The sequence below is a fragment of the Alligator mississippiensis genome, chromosome 11 (genome assembly GCF_030867095.1).
Source record: "Alligator mississippiensis isolate rAllMis1 chromosome 11, rAllMis1, whole genome shotgun sequence".
Taxonomy (NCBI): domain Eukaryota; kingdom Metazoa; phylum Chordata; order Crocodylia; family Alligatoridae; genus Alligator; species Alligator mississippiensis.
In genome coordinates this window covers 72,547,964-72,565,219 of record NC_081834.1, presented here as the reverse complement: position 1 = coordinate 72,565,219, position 17,256 = coordinate 72,547,964, and the positions used below count along the sequence as shown (strand labels likewise).

Here is a 17,256-nt window from a genome sequence, read left to right as displayed (position 1 = left end):
GTGTGTCTGTATACAGAGCTTTCTTTATGGATGCCCCTTAAACCGGCTTATGCAGTGTTGTGATCTTCTTGGTTTATTGAATATAGTGAAACCTATTTGCATGGCTTTTCCACAGACCTGGTCTTTAATGTCTGAAGTAGCCATGAACCTGACCTTGAACAGTAACCTCATCCAGAGTGGAATTCTTCTTGGCCCATTTTCTGCTTTAAATGTGGAATATATCTGGTTCTGTCTTTACTTATTGCCAGCCAACCGAGGTCTGAATGGAGCCCAACTTGTAAATGGGTTTAGAGAGTGTTTTTGGTATCTGTACTGGGTGCTGAGCCAGTAAATTGGCATGTAGGGCCAGATCTTCAAAGGATCACAGGTTCCACTTACACACCTAACTAAGCAGTTAGTTTCTTCAAAGACCTGCCAATAGTTGCTGAGCTCTTCTGAAACCATGGCCATAAATGTTTCAAGGGGAGCTGGAGGAGGCCAGCCTCTTGTGCCTGCTTGCCACATTCTGTTTCTGGGACCCAACCTGAGGAAGAGCTGCACAGATGCAGAACACCTCACTGCAGCTGCTCTGTGAATAGCAAATGAGAAATGTTTCTCGGCCTTGTTCTCCATGGTTGGCAGACTAATATATCACTATACCCAGAAAGAATTTCCTGTTAAAAGCTTGATTGCAATCAGATTCTGAGTTTCACTACCTGTCGAAATGATCATAGGGACCTAGGAGATTCCTGATTGGATTGGACTCACAATTGAGTCCAGCATCCCGTCTCTCTACCGGGGTTTCATTGGTAGATATAAACATGATGCTGTAAACAAATAAAGAATAATATGTCTCCCCTTAGTTCTCATACTGGTGTGACGGACTTACCTGCTCAGTCCTCCAGTGTGTCCTGGGGCTCAAGAATGCTTACTTCTGATTGGTAGAGCGAGTCCACCAATCAGGAACAAGTTGAGGATAGCCGGCACCTCCCTTTTCCCGACGGAAGGGGGAGAGGAGCTCTCGGACCTAATTGCAGACTGCAGTGTGGCAGGTCTGCTGGACTTGAGGGGCAGAGCCCCTGAAGTGTACAAAAGGAGAGCATGTTCAGCATGCAGGGCAGCTACAGCAAGGGACTCAAGAACAGTGGAGCCAAGAAAAGCTGGGGAAAGCTTTCCCAGCAGGTGATAGCCCTGGGCTCCTGAAGACATAACTGAAGGAGTCACCACCAGAGCCTCGACCCTGGGAGCAGGAGAGCCTGCTGCGGCCCTCCACATGATGCAGAGCCCATTGCATGGGGCCACTCCTGGTTGCTGCAGGAGGCAGCTTGGCTCTCAGGATACTTGGTGCACATAGCAGTGCATGGGGACACCAGACCCTGGGAACTGCACATGGCGGCTCGGGTATGCTACCCTCGGCGTGTGGCTGAAAGCCCCAGTGCACCTGGAGGTGCATGAAGGTCACCAGACCCTGGGATTTGCATGTGGTGGCTCAGGTCTGCTACCCTCAGTATGTGGCCAAGGACTTGGTGCTATACTGTAATGTATTGTATACTAATTCTTTGAAAATTTGCACTATGAGTATGGCGCTGTATAATGCTCAGATAACTGCAATTTTTAGATACCCGTCACCCCCCATTCCCAACTCATGACAGTTAACAGAGATTTTACTGTATTAGGGAGTTTATTTCATAAGGACAACTTTTTCATCTACATTGCATAGCTGGAACAGTGCTTGGGATTTTGGTCCATGACTGGGAATCCTAGCTGCTCCCTTAATTGAGAAAATGCATACTAATTAGGGGTGCAGTGATAGAGATTTTGAGGGCTGATACCGATAGCTGATTTTTAAGGAGGCATATCGGCCGATACCAATCTGATTTTCAATAGCAGCCCGGCAGCTTGTCTGGTGTTGTGGAAGGAGAGCAGGGAGGGAAGGGGCATGGGGGTGGTCAGATCAAGGTCCCCACAGTGAGGGAGGAGTGGGACTAGGGCAGGGGCTGAGGTGTGGGATGGACCCACAGCTCATCTGAGGGGTGTGGGTAGGAGGGGGTGGCTCCCACCACTGTGTGCTGCTCATCTGGAAACCGTTGGTCTGGTACTCGCCTGCTCATCCGGTGGCTCCCGCCACTTCTACTGCTGCTCATCCGGGAGGGCATGGGGGTGGGGGTAGGTCACGTGCCCTAGGATCTGAACAGGGTGGGGTCGACTGGGGATGGGCCTCCTTGAGGCTCTTCCTGGCCCACCCTGCCCCATGCAGGTAAACAATGTTAACAGGCCAAGACCTTTTGGATACTTCACATCAAAGGTACAAAAATTTGCCATGACAGCTAAGTTTTATAGGCTCAATGCATAAGTAGTTCACTGTTATTTTAAATGCCAAATGGATACAAATGTGTATTATAATTATAATAATAGAAATAATAATAATAATAATAATAATGGCATCTTTCAAGTGTGTCACCTTATGTGTCAATCTAGAGTATGGAACAAACTGTTATTGCTGTAGTATAAGCTGTTCAGAATAGGGGTTCATAAAGGAACGCCTGACAGTTTATGACAACACATTTAATTCAATGGGGCACTGATGTAATTAAAGGTTTTGAGTTTTCAATGCCTCACTATGGCAAACATTTAACCTTACTAAGGGTGGTAAAGCCCTTATTAAAAATAAGTGGCTGTGGATTGCTAGATAGCAAATGGCGACAGAAACTGTATGAACATGTTTATTAATACAGTTCTGTCAGAGAAGCAACACATTAAAAAATACTTAGTATAAAAAATACTTAGGATAAACACAGGGGTAAAGATATACAGGGTATGTTCGGTAGCAGTGAGTAACGTGAATGCGAAGAGCAAGTGACATTGAAATCAATAAGAGTAGATTTTCCTGGTAGAGGAACTGGGACTAAATTCTTAGGGCCTGATGCACAAAGCCTGTTGAAGTCTATGGATAGTCTTTTCACAGATAACAGCAAGCTTTCAAACAGGCCCAGTCTAATTAACCTGGCGTCCAAACACCTTACAAGATGCTTTAAACTGTTCTGTTGTTAACGCAGAGATGGACATGGTGGCTTGAATACTGTGACGAGTCTGTTGGAAGCATCAGGCTTGAAATCAGACAGTTACAGTAAACTGTCCGGCTTCTCTAGTCCGGTTGGACCAGTTGTCCAGAATGAAACGTTAGTAAGAACATCCTCTACCCAGTGGCAGGTACCGTGTCTTTCCCCATCCAGCAATTCCTAAAGCACACACATTACAATAGTTGACTTTAGGAGTAATGAGTCACTGTGTGTACATAAATGTAAAAATAACAGCTGGGTTCATAGTTAGCATATTTCTTGTGTGTTAGGACTTGGTCAGGATCTCGGCAGCCTCAGCTTTTAAGAAATAGGACTTGTATACTAATGTTACTTGTGATACATGGCTTTCCAAGTGCTTTGCCAGAGAGGTCAGCCTCCTCCTCATCAGACGATGAAGAATACAACCAAACCGGATTGTGACATTATTCTTCTAGGTGTCTCTCATTGTAATCAACACATATTCTGTAGCTAGAGTCTTTCTTACTTGGTAAGTCGAATACAGTGTTGGGATTTGGGATGAAAATTTCATCTCTTGGTGCCCCTAAGAGGGAAGAGGAGTTATGCCCCTTCAGCTAAGGGAAATTCTTTGGTTGCCTGCACAATCAGGGTGCTTATAGACATGGGGAAAAGATCTGGAACTTTACTTTCAGCTCAGCACACCCACAGCCCGAGCACACCCACACCCCAGAAGAGAAATCATGTCAGTTTGACCCAGCTTGCCCAGCGTCTGTATAGCTCACATGCTTCAGCATGGCTTCTTGGCACTTTTCTCTAATAGCTGATTCAATCAGTCATCAGATAAAAGCGCCAAAAAGCCCCACTGAAGCACGCGAGCAAGCTATAAAGACATTAGGGAGCCGTGTCAAACTGACATGATTCCTTTTCTGGTAAAGCACTTGTTGTTTTTTTCCCAAGTCTATCAGCACCCACAGTCTTTTATCATGCCAGTGGACCAGCGACAATAGGGCAGTATCACTTGTTAACTCATACACCAATAACTTTTTTTTTTCTTTTTTCACATGTGGCTCCTTTCTTTAAACCATCGCAACCTTCATGCCACAGCACTCACATCACCACCATCCGACCGGCATGCCAGTAACCCACACAAAGTTTCTTAGAGAGGACAAGAAAAAAAATTGGTGGATGAGGAAAGGAAGGGATAGGGAAGGGAGTAGAGTGGGGTAGGAAAGACAGGACCAGGGATGGGGAGGGTACAGCAGAGGCAGGGGTGGGGTGGGGGGGATACTAAGCTCTGAGAACCATTGTGTAAGTCATCAGAGAACCATCACCATTAATTGGCCACCTGCATTTAAGAGCTATAGCACAGCAGGTAAACCAACTTCTCTGGGAGGAATAAAAATAACATCTTCCCTGTACCTAGCACCCCTTATTCTGCTGCCCTTTACCGTTCTCAGGCGCAGCAATCCATCCTCCAACTCTTGAAGCAAGCAGGTCTCCTGTGCTGTTTAAGAGCTATGCTGTACAGGTTTATCCATGTAGCCGGTCAAGCTGGAAGTGTTTTGTAGCTGTCCTAAGAGGCAGCTCTTGTCGAATTCAGCAGGCTTTCCAGAGAGCAAGGATGCTCCGGAGCGTGTGGGTGTTAATGTTTAGTTTGTGATGCACCGAGTGCCCTCCACTGGAGAGAACAGATCACACATTACAGGCATGAACAAGTGATCCTGCCATTGCTATGCACACTCCTCTTTCAGAAAAGAAAATTAAAGACACAGTATTGCTTCCTCCCTCCCACAATTCATTTTCCTTCCCCGATTATTAAACATTTATTCCATGGATTTTCCTGCAATTACTATAACAGACCAAATAAAACACCTCATCCTTGCATATTTAGCAAGCTGCATGCCTAAACCACCATCTTTTTCTTGTGCAAATTATAGGCTCTTTTTAATTCCTTTATTCATTTCAGGGGGCTTGGTGTGGAGGAGGGATGCTTATAGATGAATAATAAAAATGCTGTTAAAGGTACTAGGTGGGGGCTGTAAAATACACAAATCTACCATCTGCATAAAGGGAATTTAATTAAAAGCTCTATGTTTCAATATGTAAACAGACTGAAAATGGCAGTTTTTTAAACTCCGCTAAGTGCTTTTTGTCAGGCAAATAATATAAAGTTCAGCATATAATTGTAACAGACTGCCCGTGTGGGCTTACCTGATCAGCTTGAGACATTTCTCCTGGGCTAAAAACAGTGCTGGTGAACTCAGAGCAAGTCCAAGGGTGGAGGTGGGGAGTCCTGCCCTGCGGAGAAGGAGAAGCCGATTGAAAGAAGAGGTTTTCAATCCCCTCATTCTCAGGGAAGGGGGATGGCCGGGGTTGGGGGCCAGCCACCCTCAGCCCTGGATGCCCGGTTTGCAAGCCAGGGGGGACTGCCGGAGGGATAAAAGCATCATCCTAACTGGCGTGGGAGCTGCTGACAGTGACTCTGGGGAAAGATGCAGGAGGCCTAAGAAGAGCTGGGGAGAGCTGACCCAGTCGAAGGATCAGAGACCCCTCTGAAGAGCCTCGACGGCCCTGGGAGAAGGCGGCAGGGGCAGTCAGCTGTACCTCCAGCCCTGCAGCAGAGAGGGAGCCACGGCCAGGAGCACAGGCAGCATCCTTATCCAGAGCAAGGAGCTGGGCTGGTGAGTTGAGGAAACCCCTTACCTTCCCTGGGGAAGCGGGACAGCAGCAGGCAAGGTGCTGGGATCCAGAGGAGCAGCAGAGCACCAGGACGAGGGTTCCTGGGAGCTCGGGGCGCAGACTGGTGCTCGGAGTAGGACGGGGGAGCCGTGAGGCATGTGGGGTGCCCAGCCAGTCATCTGGAGCAGAGGTTTGGAGTAATAACCCCCTGGAGCTGCCTGTGCTGCTGACCCTCTGCCAATGACTGCCCCAGGGGGAACTCAGCCCTGTCCCTTATCCTGCAGCTGATGGTCATCGCATGGAGACCCTGAGCTTTGTGCCTGAGGCATGCTGATTGCTGCAGGAGCCTACTCTGTTGCTTGTCTTTTTGGTAGCCACGGAGGGTCACTCTTCAGCTTCTTTGTAGGGTTGGGATTTGATACAGTTTGATTGCTGCAGACCAGAAGAGCTGAACCTGTTCCAGTCTGTCGCTTATTGGGAAGCCTGTTGGAGCTGCAGGGAGTGAGCACCCTGCTTCCTTGTGGTAGCACCTCAGCAGGGGCTGAAAGCTGCCAGTTCCCCTACCTGGGGGTCTTGAGTCAAGGGTTGACTAATGCATTCGGGTTTGTTTTGTGACTCCGGTTATGCCATTGCAGTTCACTTGTAAGTCACCTTTCCTATTATTCTTGTTTTGTAAATAAAGTGTAAATAGTTAAATCAGTTAAGTGTTAGACCTTCTTGGGACCACTGGCTGCTCTGTAGGGAGAGAGGCCGGCTGGGAAGTCAATTGGTGCTGACCAGAAGCCCTGCCCCGTTCTCACCACACCATCCCTGGTATTGGGCAGGGTGGCAACTACTGGGCTGCCACCCGGGTTACATAATGCAAGGCTGGAGAGGCATACTTACAGACACGTTTTTCCAAATTCAGAAGCAGTCAGGTCTCACAGACAGAGCACTGGCCTGGGACTCAGGACGCATGGTTTCTACTTTGATTTTCTGTGCAACCATCATTTCTGTAATGTTTCATCTCCCAACCTTGATCTACCTTGCTTATTTGAGGGCCTGATCCAACTCCTACTAAATTCTTTGGAAAGATGTCAATGGGCTTTGAATCAGGGGCATACGATTCTTGATACATGGTCCCGATTTTCCAGACGGTTCAGCCCTCAACGTGTAAATATTTTCAGAAAATCTGGCCGCTTACTGACATGCCTAAGATGGACCCGAGCTCCTTAGAAAACCTGTCCTTATTTGTATGTGCTGTGGAAAGTCTGAAAGTATTAGCCTATGTGTCTAGAAAGCACTTAGTACAATAAACCTTGATCCTATCTGAGGTCTCTGTATGCTACCACTATTCATTCTACTAGTATTAACAAAAATAAAATCCCATCATCCTTCAGGGCCTGATTCCATGCCTGTTTTTCTAGATTTCTTATTCCTTTATCAAGCACAAAGATTACTGCCTCCAGTAGGAGCGTTTCCTTACATAAAAAAGTGAGGGTTTAATATTGCAATCAGCTTTAAATGAAATCAAGGTCACCAAACTGTCTCTGCTTTCTCTCTCTCAACCAGTCTCAGTCAACTTCAGGAGTCACACCTGCCAAAAGAGTTCAGTATTTGGCTTTCATTGACTAGGGCCAAGCTCACCGCCAATAAAACACAGAAATAGGCTCAAGTCAGCATTTTTCATCCTGTTCTACAATCCCAACATCTCACTATTGGGATATGTCTTGATCCAGGTTTTCCTTTTTTCCTCTTATAATGATTTGGGGCTGTTTGCATATAATGGTTCAAGATTTTGAATTTGGATTCATCTGCATGACTAACTATGAGGGTGATTTACATTTATCAAGATCAAGCTGTAAAGCTAGTCCCATGTCAGAGACAACCAAAACCAACTGGGTTCAAGTTTAAATTGTAATGACATGATTATGAAAGCAACATGTCGTCATGATCAGCATGATTTTTTTCTCATTCATATTTAAGCCCAATAATATTTCCTAATATAAACAGTGCCAGAGTCTGGGATCCTGGGACTTGGAATAAATAGTTCACTAAGAAGAAGTACATGGCACAACTAAAGCTGAATTGAATCAGGTTTTATCCCCCCCCCCCCCGCCCCCCAGCCCCCTGCTGATCAAGGAAGATGTAAAAAGACTGAAAACATTTCCATGTGGTTTTCTTTCCCGGGCTTCTGTATCACTTCCTTTTTTATGAGACAAAGTGGCAGAACTGTCCTCATTCTAGACGCTCTCGGGTGAGCAAGAAAACGGCTATATTTGCTGCTGTAAAATTTGATGAACTTTCTCTCCTAAACTTTTGATTTTTAATTGGAAAACCATAACCCCCAAATCTTTGGCGGTTCCACCAGTGCCTGCTCCCCAAAACGTTTCAGTCAACAACAACAGTCTGGGTTTTTTCTTGGTTTTCTCACAAACCATAGTGAGAAAACTAGTTCAATAGTCAGGAAAGTGTACAAGACTGGAATGAAAATGTCATTTGAGATTTCTAGTCCAGGTCTATCTAGGCACAGGAATCACAGAAATCGTGCATGAAGAAGTTTAGGATGGCATATAGAGGTTTGGATACTCCAGATGACAAGGTGTCCTGCCCGCTATCATCAGTAACCTGCCAAAAATATCAAAACTAATAACCACTAACCTTGCTTACACTGCAATCCATTCTTTATCATCTAGACTGATGACTGCATTTATTTAATCCAGCTCCCGATCAATATAATAGCAAATTTGGGGAGTGAGGTGGTGGGGGGTCATTTTGAATCTCATGATTTCTAAATCACGGGATTCAAAAAATAAGCATGTGTTGCAAATTCTTCACATTTGTCTTCTTGTTTTTGTGCATTTAAGATGTGTTTGATTCCTGTTGAAAGGTCTTTTTTGGAGAACTAAAGGAGTCACAAACTTACACATGCTGAACCCTTTATCAGTGCAATTTGGAGGGATGAGAGTGCTCTCCCTATTTAAAAAAAGAACAAAAAATTCCCCAAACAAATGATCTCAAACTGTTTCACACGATCAGCTTTTCAAAAGCCCTGCATAGTCACATGTTACATTTCTATTGACTGCTACAGGAGTTGGACTTTTCAAGCTCTTCCACAGTTTGAAAAGCCCCAGCCACTAACTGGTTGACAGATGGAGGTCTTCTTCATAAAAGCTTTATGAATTTTTCCTCATTTTGCTAATATAATTAAAAAAAAAAATACTGTCCACCACATCTAATCAATTATCTAGATTCATTGGCTGCCTACCAATGTCATCCCATTCACAAAAACTTTTAAAGTGCATGTAGAGCTCTAATTATGGCCACCTCAGCCAAGTCATTGTCTTATTCATTTAACTGATTAAAAAACATAGGTCCAGGGGAACCATTTCAAAAGCCAGGCCTGTGTAACATCTGCCAAAGAACTTTACCCCAACATTTCTGCATCAAGTCCGTACGTAGCTTCTGCCTCGTACGTTTCTGAAAGACAGAAAAGGATGGAGAATCTACCACATCCTGTCCCCCTGGCTAATTCATCTTCTGTTGAACAGCTTGAGGATGAGAGCTCTGGCCACACGGGCTTTGAGAGCTGCAGTTTATTGCTTCATGCCATAGTGATCCAGCAAACAGCCGTTTCACATATTTTCCAAATGCATGGATGTAACGTGCTTGCCTCCTTTGTATGCCAACCTAACCCTGTTGCTCACTGCTCCCCCTAATGAACACTGTTATTTATATTTGACACAGGCAGTATTCAGGCAGACCTCTGTAATGGAGTCTCAGCATCTTTTAGGCACATAGCTTAGAAATGACTGCTTGTGCACAGGTATGTCTGTAGGACCCTCAGATTTACTTCTCCTTTATAGTCTGGTGTGAGCATAACTCACCGGTGATCAGATACTGAGATCCCACGCTGTGCGAGTCCACAGAGTACAGGAGTATGCTACCGCCCCCGGCTACATAGCCTTATACAGCTTCTAAAAATACCGTATTGCTTGAAAGAATGAATCTCAAAAGACACCCAAGAAACAAAGCCTCCGTTTTTGGAGGCATTTGTTGGAGCTGCCGGGAACTTTGCTAAAAGCTCTCAAATTATTCATTATTTCTCTCTTTAGTACATTGAGCTCCAAGTTCTCCAAGCATTGGTTTCACGTGTGACATTTACTTTGTGATACCAAACACACAGGTCAAAACTGAGCAATAACTACACAAACCCAGTTCACACAGTGCGAATCAGCTTATCTGCCCTTTGGGATGGAGATTTTTTATCTCAGCTGTTTTGGTGCAGCAGAAGTACATATTCATTACTTAGAAAGGAAGATCTACAGGCATCCATCAGGAATATATCTTCTTGTGTGCTTTAATTCAGAATGAATCAGTATTGGAAATGGCCATTGAAAATATTGTTCAAAAGAAAAAGAATCTTAATTTTAAAACGTTGTGTTTGTTCGTTTATCAGCAGCAGCCCTGCTTTTGACATATATTATCACTTTTGGACCAAACAACAGGAAACAAGCCTGCCTCTTTAAGCACTTCTTTTAGAAATGGTACTACTAGTTGCCCAAAAAATGAACACATTTCAGTTTGGGGGATTTGTTTTTCTTAATTAACAACTAAAAATATTTCTATCCTCCTGTGAGGTAAGGAAGTGACAATTTATACATGAGGAACTGCAACAAATTTCTATACAGGTTGGGCACCTAAATACCTTTGAGGATCTGGGTCTACATAGGATCACAGGAAAGTAAGGCTGGAAGGGAACTCGTAAGGTCACCTGGTCCCCTCCACTCGAAGCAGGACCACCCCTGACTAAACAATCCCGGCAAGTGTCTGTCTTGAAAACGTCCAGGGATGGAGAATGAACAACTTCTCAACACAGCCTATTTCAATGCCCGACCTCGCAGTCAGGAAGTTCCTAACAATCTCCAACCTCCATTTCTTCTGCTGCAGTTTGAGGCAGGGGGTCCCCCAGGTGCCGATTGCTGAGCCCAGAAATGTCAATAGTGGAACCAGCGGCAAAAATGGAAGTGCTGCTGGGGGACCGAATACCCTTCTGGAGGTCCCGGCTGGCACCCCCCCCCATCCCCCGGTGCCCACCCCTTCAGTATGCCACCGCTTGAACCACTGGAGGCAGGTTTTCATTAGTGTGGGACTTACTTCAAGAAACTTTTCCAGTGATTTTCAAAATCTGGCCCTTTATTTTTATGCCTTAATGACAGTGAGCATTATTGAAAACCTGCTTTTGGGGTCCTAATGGCTCCTGAAAACTCACCATGCAGCGCCATGTGCATCGTTTGTCTCTACTACTGAGTGTTAACAAAAGGTGCCAAACTGATCAGCCTAGACAATGACGCTATCTATCCATGCAGTAGGTACAGCACGGCCAGCAGCATTTCAGGCTTTTCCCATGCTGTCCCACCAATACACTTTTATTCCTGAGCTGGAGCGTATACACATGGGAAGGCTGTTCAGTCTCCAAGGCACAAAGCAAACCTTTGGCTCAGCTGCTGAAAAAGGGCAATGAGGCTATTTTGTAGTGCCTAGAGTGATGGGGGTTTGTGATGTGTACATCTGCCCAGGAGAGCCTGGACTAGCATCACCAGCTAATTGTTACACAAGGCATCACACTGCCACTAGCCAACTTGGGCTGGCTTCAGAGCAAACTGGATTCAAACCAATGACCTCGGGTGACAAGCTCGGTCAATGCATTTCCATTGTTTTACCTGGTCAGGCAGATATTTAATTAAAATAATGAGGAAGTCAGGTACAATTCCAACTAAGGGATATGCAGCTGCAGTTCATTAAGAGACTGCTTTAAAAACACAAGTCACTCCTGTAATGCTGGGAATTGTACCTTTCAATGTTTTTTCACAGATTTAAGTTTGGGGGGCAGATCTGCAGAAGCGTGCGTTCTGTTAAGCAGACACAGCTGAAATGGTGTGAATTCCAGCACGTTGGTGTTTTACGCTGGGGTAACACAATGCAACCACGGGCCTTTTCTTACATGAGCCCTATTACACATTCAACACAATTACATACAATCATGTATACACAGAAATATGTAATAACTCTGTGAATACATACTTATGCACATACAGACAAATCACATACACACATACTATCTATGTATAGATACCTAGTTATGTATACTGCATATAAATACACACGCTGTAGATATGAATCATACTCTGCCCTGGAGTGCACCTAGCACAATGCTGGACTGCAGAAGTCTATGCAGAACTCACCAGCCAGACTTATAGAATATGACTTCACTCAAAGCAGCTGCTATGAACAGGTACCAACAATAATTGGGGGCTTCATTTTGAGATCATTAAGACATTTACCCTTAGTACCTGACTGCACCTGCCAAGCAGTCCTGGCCAGCCAGAACAGCCTGGAAACTGGGCCCTGCCTCTCTGAATTAATACAGGAGAGTTTTCTGGGAAGCTGAACAACAGACAGGGAAAAGCAAATGCACAGAGAAGGGGAGAGCTCTTTTATTGCTCGTCTCCAGAATAAACTCCCTTTGTGTATGAATGACAGCAAGAGCTCAATCTAGACAACACTTGCTTCTGTGGCTGCTGACCACAAAAGCTCCACAGACCCTTTGGGTTTTGCCGGTGTGTAGGCTTGTCACAATGGCATGCGTGACACAGGGTCCCTTTGGTTACACGGTATGGCAATGAGGACAAAAACAGACGTACATAAATAGCTCAACAATCACCAACTAGATTTATTCTAGCGAGCTGCAAAATTTAGTAACACTGCGTTTTGTTATGTTATAATGCAACAAAAGATCCTCAGTTTGCAGAACAGAGCAGAATTCAGTCATCCATGACTGTTACCAAAGCACTTAAACTCATGCCCAAATGATTTATGGAACAGGACGAGGCTTCAGCAAATGTCTGAGTGCTTTGCTGGACTGTAGTCACAGCTAGGATGGTGAGCAGAAACTTAACCCAGCACTTCAAGACTCCTGTTCAGACTTAATACTGCATTAGCATACATTTGGACAGGTAACAAAAAGCATCAATCCCAGCTCAAAAATGGAAACCCTAGTTATTGCAACTGTGAATTGTGCAATATGCAAACATGAGAGGAATATTGGCTTAATAAGTACAAAAAGAGATGGGTGTTTTCCCAGTTTGGTTGTATTTGAGTTACTTAAGTAAAAAATAAACATTGTTATATTAAAACTTTTCTTCTTTAAGACACAGCATGACATTTTCTCCTGCACCGCATGTCAATATAAAGGCTACCTACCATTTGGGCTCTTTTTTTGCACACCTGTGGGTCAATAAGCCTCTGTACCGAGGGTGATTTTTGCTCTAGATTTGGGAAGCCAGTTCTAATGCCAGCTTTGTGGGCATCATAACAAGCTGGGCACAAATACAGGGAGAATAGAAGATCAACACCTTATCAAAGCCCACAAAAGAACTCCTGTTCACATCACAGGGCTTTTGCAACTGCTGGACAAAGAGTTTGGAGGGCTGAGGGGTGGTGCAGTCTACGAAGAGACACAGATAACACAGGACAAAGCATGCTGGAGTGTGGGATGAACTCCCAGAGGAGATCAAGTTAATCCAGACTCCCACAATTTTCAGGAAATGTTGCAAAACTTTCTCACTTGAGACAGCATAAATGATACTCGCAATATAAATATGCTGGAGCAGCCCACCAAAACCTCCATACCTCAGCAAAGTATCAACCCCAGAAGGGGAAAAATGCCAGATTCTTCACTGTTGTTATTGAAGGTTTTCAAGTTCTCCAGTGAGGGGTGGCAGTACACAGCTCAAACTGTAGTAGATGAGATAGCTAGAGGGAGAAGTTGGTGAACAGGGCCCAGAAGCTGCAACTGCTGGGTGAGCAGAAGGTGCAAACTGGGATCATTCACAGGCACACTGCAAGACTTAATTAATTAGCATTTGCCAAGGGCTTCAAGATCCTTGGTGGAATAGGGTGTTCAAGAGTGAAATGTGCCCCTGTGCAGCACGGCCTCTGAAGAGAGCTTGATCCTGGTGTAGTCCTTGCAGGTTGGGCACCTAAATACCTTTGAGGATCTGGGCCTACATAGGATCTTAGGAAAGTAAGGCTGGAAGGGAACTCGTAAGGTCATCTGGTCCCTTGTGCCTCTGCACAGGGGTAAACTTCACACCGAGAAGGAAAGGACAATAATGATTTTATCTTTACGGCCTGTAAAGTGCTTTGGAGGGATTTCATGGTTGCCAGGAATTGTTATTATTCCATCGTTACTAGTTTTAAAATGCTCTATTTTGGTCATTTGGGGTATTCCACAGCTGACCTCTGTTTGGATTTTTTTTTTTCCTTTCTAATTTAATTTAATCACTGGATTGTCTTATGTGGTTATGACAAAGTATACTTTGCATCCTATGGTGCAGGGCTCAGCATAGGATTCACAGAATGCAGTACTTGTTTGTCAGGGAAAAGGATCAAATAAGTTTCATGGACTGGACACAAAAAAAGAAAAACTTCCAATTTGTTAACTGGGGCTAGAAACCAGCCCTGGCAGAGGATAAGAAACATCTGTTTTTGAACCAAAAAAAAAAAAAAAAAAAAGGCCTGATTCCCATTTCAAATGTTAACCTTAGAAAACAAAAGAACATCACTAGTTATTTTTTTTAATTCACATCTTAGCTTTTGTAATGCTAGAAATCAAATGCAATGCGAAAGTATCAATGCCAGTAGCCAGAAATCAGATGTCCTTGCTTTCATTAGGTGTGACACTGAAATGCTTCCGAATGTTTCCCAGACCCAAGACTGCAAAAGCCTTCCCTGTTACCCAAGGAAGAATTCACAGCAGCAGGCTCTGGCCTGAGAGGTACAACTAAGTTATTTTAATGAGATTTTCTGCAAGATTGCCATTGCAGTATAGGTAAGGGCAATGACATACCAAGATGCATCTTACAGAGGTCTAGAGTACATTCCACTAAACCACTCAACTTTTTCACCTATTGCATTGGTTTTGCATACTGGTCTGTGCAACATCACCCTATAGTGGTTGGTTTCCAAGAAAAATATTTGAAATGCAATACACACAGAGGTGATGCAAGTGATAAGACTGGAGTGTTTGGATAGCAGGTTACATCCTTTAACAGACAGCAGCTTTGCAACTGTAACATTGCATTACCATCTATACCACCCCAGACCAGGTATTAAATGTTACCATTCAGATAGAGAGTGCTGTACAGCCACTTTGGTCTGAAAATGGAAATTCCAGCCCAGCATCTTGGGAAAAGTAGCAACATCGTGCACATAACAGATCAGTGACAGGGCTGGGTATGTAAGTTTTAGTTTGCTGATTCATAGCCTGAAGCTGTAACTATTGGGCCAAATTGTCCTTTTTATCTACCCTACCTTTGCAGTGGATTGCAATAACATGCTCAAGAGAATCACAGTCATGAAGTTCGTATCAGAAAGAGAAATTCCTCAGACTTCAGGGTGAGTTGGATCCACTGTTTCACTCAGATTCATCTCTAAATTTTGAAAAGCACTATTTTTTCCTTCAGGTACTGAGTGCTTAGATGTGTCATTTCTTTCCCCAGAGCATGTAAAGGGAGGGGAAACATAGAGACCATGAAAAGAACATTATTACTTTCCACCTGCTGAAGAACAGTAGGAGGAATTTATTTTTTCTTTGCCATTTTCTTTTAAGATTGTGCAATTAAAGGAAAAGTCAGGAGATAATGTCAGGAGAAATATCACAGGCACAGGACACATTTCCTTATTATTAGAATGGTGCAAAACTTAACAGCTTTGTTTTGCAGGGGCTTGCACTCCCAGGTGTTTTATTTTGGGTTTCAGGCGAAAGCTGAGATGACTTGCACAATAGATGAGCCAGACTAAAAACCTGAAGAAAATCTACCCCAGCTACCAAGGATGAACTTTCTTTTCTGACTTACTTATTATTGGCTACAATCGTACCTTCTGTTAATCTTACATTAAGCAGCAGGTACAATAAAAATGTGAACCAAAAAATAAATAAATAAAGCCAGCTTTTGAAGGAGATATAATACTCTGACACTACCTGCCTATGTCCATTAAAAATTGCTTGGATTTTTTGGGATCAGGTATTGAGTCTGGATCTCCAAGTCTAATTTGGGCAGTGATGTGCTGCCTGCCAATAATCCACCTTGTTTTAAATATAAACCAGATTCTTTGCTGGTTCTTCTCCACTTCCAGGCCTAACGTGCTGTGTATCATCCCACAGGCTTCATTAACAATCGTGTCTTCCAAACAAAACTGGTCGCATTTCAGTGAAGCATGAAGTCATCCCAAAGTTAAGATATTCAAAGGTGACCAGTTTCTTGGGTGCTCAGCTTGGAACAGCTTTAAGGGACTTTTGATACGAGCACAGTGAACACCCAGCAATGGTCACCTCTCCCCACTTCTGCAAATCCTGGCATTTGCAAATCCACTAACAATATTTTTTTTTACATAATGCTTCCGTGTGCATCATTTGCAGACATTTGGCTATTGGAGGAGATTTCCAGGTGTATCCATGGCAGTTAGATACTCAACTCTCATTAAAAGTCAAAGCAAATTAGGAACCTAGCTATCATTCATGCCTGTGGAAAACTATCCCTATTATTATCATCTGGATTAATACGAACAACACAGAGTTCCCCACCCTGAGTTCTCAATCTCCTTTCATGAAGTATTTAGCATAGCATGAGCTCTTGAATCACAACCCGACAGTGAAGAGGACCAGATCACATATATGGTCCTTTGGTATACATGAATCAATAAAACACTGATCAATAGAAACCACACTGGAATGAATTCATTTTTGACCTACTACTCCTGACAACGGTAAAGATTTAGCTGAGCAACAACTTAACTTGGAGTTACCTTACTGGGCTTGCTTTGCTTAGCATACATTAAGGAAATGATGAAGACCTAGAGCAAGTCTTGACCGATTTTGACCTATTCATTGATTGATGAGCTCCAATTACAGCATAAGATTCAGCAACATATTTTACCTGTAGTTTGTGTCATCACTCATATGCTATTTTTCTTTTACAAGATAGTTTAATGTTGTGCAGTTTGATAGATGAAGTATTTTATGCACAGCTACACAAAATAAAAGTGATTTACTTTCATTAAAAGAAGGAGATGGCAAAACAAAATATAAGGCCAGATCCTGATATTCTTATTCATGTTGAGAAGTTGCAGACTCTCTCACACTTCCCACAAAAAAATCAATAAAATGCCCCATGATATGAACACTTTTCTGGGGCAGGAAGACTGGGGAGATGTAACCTAGCCATTGGTTGCCTTATGTGTTTGCAGTACTTGTAGGGACAGTTGGGGAGAAGGAAAATTTGTAGATGGCGCATTCATTACTAAAATAGTTTATCTGCTCAGAACCAGGGGAAAAAACAGAGTACTATCAAGGCATCAGGCCAAGCATTCTCTGAGCTGCAGAGGGGCTGGTGGTTCCCTGCGTAGCAGTGACACTCCTCAGGCAGCACCCACTGCTGGCACCCGGCCCAGGTGGACCTGGGGGCACTGCAGCTGCAGAGGGAAGCACCAGGCCCCCGTGCAGCTCAGGCAGGCTCCA

General features: G+C 43.9%; 1 long non-coding RNA gene across 1 annotated transcript; it reads right to left on the bottom strand.

Moving 5' to 3' along the window:
- Positions 1–2,686: 2,686 nt before the first annotated feature.
- On the bottom strand, positions 2,687–4,692 carry LOC132244238 (uncharacterized). Its single transcript, XR_009455830.1, has 2 exons — positions 4,466–4,692; positions 2,687–3,218 (listed from the first exon to the last, which is right to left on the bottom strand). It is a non-coding gene; the product is annotated as an uncharacterized LOC132244238 (long non-coding RNA).
- Between the last annotated feature and the right edge of the window lie 12,564 nt (positions 4,693–17,256).